The following is a 5,996-nucleotide window of genomic DNA, read 5'->3' on the forward strand; positions in this document are numbered from 1 at the left end:
GGACCACTTTCATGGCAAAGTGGTCATAAACCAGTGTGTTGGAATTTCATCAATGTGACATCATTCCCGATGTGACATCGGAGAACCCACCCTCCATTTCCCCTCCGTCTCTGCCTCACACTCGCCTCCTTCCCTCTTAAAGAGATGATGAAGCTGCCCGTGCAGCACAGAAGGATAATAAAAACCTGTATCCCTTAAGCTGAATTCAGCCCATTGAACTGCACAAACAGCAATAACCAAAACAAAGCTAGCAGGAAACGTTTGCACACAGCATCTGTTATGATCACATAACCACGAGACAGCTGTTTAATCCCAACTGTTAACATAAGATCATTTGTGTGTTTGAAGAGCAATCCCATTTGGATTTCCCCCTTTATTTATTTATTTTCTAGCTTTTCCAAGAGAGAGGCTTTCTCAGCTGTAGGATGCAATTTGTGTTTGCTGGCTTTTTCCACTTTCACCCTTAGCTTCCGAATGAGAGGGGTGGTGTGGTTTTTCTGACTATAAATACTCAGAGGGGAAAGAGGACGGCTGTGTGGTCTCCTAGCTGGGAGCAGGGCACGGCCCTTTCTCGGCCTCTGGGACCTGCTTTTTGCTCCCCAGAACATTCATAAACCATTTTGGTCAGATTATGGGAAAAGGCCCTCACATGAAACGCGTCTGGTGGTCTCTGCCAGATTCTGGTTGAGACTTCAGTTTTTCTCAGCACCACCCAGGATTGGAATCGGTCCCTGTAAAGTTCAGTTCCAAAACCTAAAAACAAAGTCATTAGGCTCACGATCGCTCTGAAAGAGTCAATGAAGGATATCAGCAGTTTGGGTGGCCTGTCTCAATGCCCACTTTGGAAGCCTGAGCAGGACACCTAGATGGCTTCCAGTGGTGAGTTTTAAGATCATACTTTTCCTTTTATTTTATTATTTTATTATTATTTTTTTTTGCCATCTATATCATACCTCGGTGCCTGCAGGCCCCCAAATGCTCAGTAGAGGATATGCATGCTTTACTGTTGAACTGCAGCCAGCGTGTCACAGAAGTGGTTGATGTCTGTGGCAAGCCCCGCAGAACTGACCACATGTCCTGGGGTGGGGGGAGTTGGCCGTGCAAATTTGGACAAGCACTGCCCTAGAAGCTGCCTGAAGTGAGCATTACACTAATCTTTCTTCATCTCTTCCTTTAAATATTTCATCCCAGAGAATCCTCCATCTTGATCCCAACATCCTAACCATGTGTGATACTCAGTTTCTCTTTCTGGGAAAGTGGAAAGCCGAAGCCCTTCTAAACATCGAATCGATGTCTTAAACCTGATTTTTAGGACAAGTTCATTTCTCAGTCATACGAACCTTGGGAATGTAATAGACTTTCCCTTCCTTTCCTTCTTACCTTCCTTCCTTCCTTTCTTTGCCTGATGTTTCATTTAATTTAATTTTCAGCTTTTCTGAGGCAAACCTGACAAATACAAATTGTGTATATTTCAGGTATACCACTCAATGCTTTGATACAGGAACACATGATGAAGGGATCACTACTATCAAACTAACCTTTTCAGATTTTTAAAAATGATTTTATGTATTTTTCACCGAGACACAGAGAGAGAGGTGGAGACACAGGCAGTGGGAGAAGCAGGTTCCCTGCTGGGGAGCTGGATATTGGACTCGATCCCAGGATCCCGGGATCACATCCTGAACTGAAGGCAGATGCTTAACCACTGAACTCCCCAGCATCCCTAACCTTTTCAGTTTCAGCTTGTGAAAAATATAAGCTGTTTACAGGCAATTTGCAACTTTCTGAAGTGAACACCCCTGCAATGATTTTTGAATGACCTCTGAATTTCTCCTGAATTTAAGAGCTTCTCTTCTCTCTTGTGGGCTCCACACTGACTGTTACTGCTTTCACGACTCCATCCCTGTCCCCTCAAAGAAGTTAGAAGAGACTAGATGTCACTTTCTGAGATGTAGTAAGAAAAAGGCAAGTCGTCAGGTATGGCAGCAGTCAAAAGAGAAGTCAAAAGACTAATCAGTGTTGGAAAAATTAAATATTTAGGTCAGCCTGTGGCGTGATGTATTATCATACTTAGATAAAATGCTTCTGCTCTTGATGTTCTTTATCACACACAGAAAAGTTTGCATCCCCCTGCGGGGCGTAAAGAGGAGGTGGTGCTGTGGCGTCCACAGATTGTGAACATCTATCTTAATGTTTAACTTCCCCTGCATGGGACAAAATCACTGACATCTTTAATGGGAGAAAATCCTTTATCGACTGATTCATTTCCATGTTTTGTTTCTGCAGCTAGACGGGATATCCTGTAAGGTGGTGAAAAGGGAGGGAAATTTAGTACTATCCGTTTCTGATTTGCCATTTATTATTATTATTGTTCCTTTTTACTCTTGAGATGATATTAGAGTCATCCACTGATTTTTCATACAGAACACCTATTTTTGGTGATTTTTTGTTTCTTCCCTCCCTTCCCATTCCACCCTAGTTAAGAAATTGCTCTTGGCAAGAATTGGAAAAGAGTTTATCTTTACTCTATGAAGAAGTCATATCATTTAAATACTTGCTACTTTTCTTAAAAATAGGTAATAGACCAGTTATTATGTACCCTAAGTGATGGAATAAAAACCTCAGTTTATTTATTTATTTTTAAGATTTTATTTATTTATTCATGAGAGACACAGAGAGATGCAGAGACATAGGCAGAGGGGGAAGCAGGCTCCCTGCAGGGAGCCCAATGAGGGACTCTATCTTAGGACTCTGGGATGACAACCTGAGCCCAAGGTAGACACTTAACCACTGAGCCACCCAGGTATTCCCTTGGTTTATTTTATTTTAGTTAAATATAGGACCAGTTGAGGATATCATTTGGATTGATTTTAGAGGAAAAGGAGCTGCCTCAGTGGAAAGAACCCCACTGTCTGAGCAGGCACACAAAGGTTACAAGGTACCTCTTAGATTCTCTTTAATCAGCTAAACCCAGAAAATAAATATCCTACTGCTTTTGATTACCTCCAGTTACCACTGTAACAGGAAATGTGAATTAGGGAGAGATGATCTGAGGAACAGCGGAGTCCCAGTTGGACAGTGACTGATTCCCACACCACACACACCTCACCAGGACACCCACCTCCTGTGAGAAGAACCAGATATATCAATCGTTGCCCCAGTAAGTTCGAAACCAGCCACATTTATTTATGAATCTTTAGAATAGCAACTAGAAGTTTCAGAAAAGTATCTGTCTGGGTTATTAGGCTTTGTTGCATTTTGCCAAGTACAAAGTACTACATTTCAAGGCAGTAGAGGGCTTTGAACAAAGCCTGCAGATTTTCCCATTCGGTGCATTTTAGCATTCTACAAAACATAAGATACATCTTGGCAAACAACTATTCATCAAGAAATCGTGATTTTACACATAGGCATCTTCAAAATGACGACAGGTAGAAAGTTAAATTGTTTGATATCATGGGTGACAGCTGAGAAATTAACCAAGTCTGAATTAACCAGACACTTTTTTTGCAAGGCAGAGCCTCCCTGTGCTTATACTGTCTTCCTTTTGGCATGATATGACTCAAAGTGACAGTCCCTTCTCAAGCTGGCCATCTTGAATGTAAGAAATAAAACACTCAGCAACCCGACAATGGAAGTGAGGTTTCAAAAGGTGGACAGTGTGCTGGTGGGAAGACGTAAACTGGCAGCTTTGCATGACATCCATCAGAAGTCCAGTCTAGTTCCCTCCGCTGCTGACCCAAGCCCTAATCTCCCTCCCTCACAAATGGTTTTTCCATGGTATGTGCCCCGGGCCTGCTGAGTTCCAGCTTTGCTTTTTCTTTTTTTCTTTTTTAAGATTTTATTTATTTATTTGACAGAGAGAGAGAGAGAGAGAGAGAGCACAAGAAGGGGGAGTGGCAGGTAGAGGGAGAAGCAGGATCCCTGCTGAACAGAGAGCCTGACATGGAGCTAGGATGGATCCCAGACCCTGAAATCATGACCTGGGTCAAAGGCAGACATTCAACCAACTGAGCCACCCAGGTACCCCCACCCCAGCTTTGCTTTTCAAGGTCTACATTTCCTTTCCCGGTGAGATCAAAGGCCACAGGGAGACCTTGCATGCCTCTTATCTACTCCTCTGATTATTTCATTTTATATCAATTTTCCTCATGATTCTTGATAGTAAGCTGTACCTGACAACTTATTCAGCATCCTTTAATATAAGACACAGAGGACAAGATGGGAAGCACTCCTAAAATGTACCTTCTGAACATCTTTTAGAAAGCTAATATTTTAGGTTAGTCTTATAAAAGACAATATTTGCAATCTGATCTAAGTTGTTGGACTGTAGCCCCCCCCCTTTTCTCCCTCCTCAGATCATCTCATTACCTAACACCCCACAATATGCACATGCTATGGAGGCAAATGGAAACTCTGTCCAAGTGCGGCTCACCCCCTATTTGTTTTTATAAATCTGATAGGGCATAACTCAGTACAATGTGGAGGGTACATTTTATTTTGCTTGTTACAAATATTCCAGGGAAGGTTTTATACCTAGAAATATATGTTTTGAAATTGTTAAATGGCTTGGTTGCTTTTTGGTTTTCTTTTCTTTCTTTCTTTTTCTTTTTCTTTTTTTTTAACTAAATTGATAGAATTGATTGGTAATTTGGGCATTGAAAATAGGAAGATTCTTTTGACAATTCAATCAAAGTATGTTTAATATTTCGTTAAAGGCTTTTCATTGAGCAAAAAAATACTTTGAGAAAAATGGTCTGATTAAGCATTTTATACAATCAGAAAAGAAAACTTATGCCAGCCAATTCCTGATACCTCATTCCCTCAACCAACTGAAGTGGTAAATTGAGGCAATTATCCCAAACACCTTTCCTTAATTATAGGGATTGTCTAGGTAAGCAAGTTCTAGGCCTAAATTTTTGCAATAATTATCTTAATTTGCACTTTGTTTTGCATGTGAAGACACAGCCTTAGCATCATGGTCACTTATAATTTTGTATCTGAACTATGTAGCTAAACACTTGAAAACAGAAATTCATCCAAAAGATATTTTAATACCAGTGCTAACTTGTTTTTTTTTAAGCTCACACTCTTTTATTGTATTTTCCAAATTTCTCATAATGAGCTTGTATTACATTGATAATTTGAAACAAATGAGCATATCAAAAGTTATATTGAAATATAAATACATTGCATTAATTTCCAGCATTTCTCAATGTGTGGTCTGTGATGGGAAACTATCGCAGACATCTTTGTAAAATACAATCTGTCACAGAGCTCTTCTTGGTAATATGCGGTACCTGACCACTTCCTCTCTTTAAAAACCACACGCGGAGTATTAGGAGCCTTTTTACTTCCAATATGCTCAAGGATCTGATTCAAAAGTGTAGGGTTGGTTTCTGTGAACAGGATGTTCACTCAAGGCGAGCTTTCTTCCTTCATCTCTCCCATGAGACTTGGGCTGTCCACCCTGAAGGCTAAGCTTGGTCTCTTCCTTTTGGCCAACCTCTCATCTCTTTAATGAAACAAGAAAAATAAAAACAAGAACTGTTACTTCAGATTATTGCAGTTAAGGCAGCACTGTCTAGCTTGGTGTTGGCTCTGTTTGTTTATATTACTTAGAGCTCAAAATTAAATCTGGAAAATAAAAACTGTGATTCTCATTTGGCCAATAAGGAACACTAAGGTTTACTCAAAGACTATCTTGTACCCAAGGTCGCAGAGCCAAGAAATGCAGACAGAAAATTTGAATCTAGGTCTATCTGACTCCAAACCTATCTGTTTCCTGAGGATATCACACAAAATCTATGAAGCCATTGGAACCGTGACCAGAAAGATCCCAATTGGGATCTAAGAGCTTTTCTGCAGTCTCTCAAACCAAAAGGACACATTCTCTTCAATTCCATAAAGTCAATCTGGAACTTACTATCTAAAAACCAGTAATAAAACCTTAAGAGGGCAGCCCAGGTGGCTCAGCGGTTTAGCACCTGTCTTCA

The 5,996-nt window shown here is 40.5% G+C and overlaps 2 long non-coding RNA genes across 2 annotated transcripts in view; one reads left to right on the plus strand and one right to left on the minus strand.

Annotated features, from left to right (window-relative positions):
• Positions 1 to 412: 412 nt before the first annotated feature.
• LOC144297133 (uncharacterized) overlaps positions 413 to 5,996 on the plus strand; it is a 9,109-nt gene continuing 3,525 nt past the window's right edge. The window contains exon 1 of the long non-coding RNA XR_013364223.1: positions 413 to 879. This is a non-coding gene — a long non-coding RNA (uncharacterized LOC144297133). The remainder of the gene's footprint in view (positions 880 to 5,996) is intronic.
• LOC144297142 (uncharacterized) overlaps positions 5,090 to 5,996 on the minus strand; it is a 17,010-nt gene continuing 16,103 nt past the window's right edge. The window contains exon 3 of the long non-coding RNA XR_013364228.1: positions 5,090 to 5,515. This is a non-coding gene — a long non-coding RNA (uncharacterized LOC144297142). The remainder of the gene's footprint in view (positions 5,516 to 5,996) is intronic.

Source organism: Canis aureus, chromosome 2, assembly GCF_053574225.1.
Source record: "Canis aureus isolate CA01 chromosome 2, VMU_Caureus_v.1.0, whole genome shotgun sequence".
Classification (NCBI taxonomy): Eukaryota; Metazoa; Chordata; class Mammalia; order Carnivora; family Canidae; genus Canis; species Canis aureus.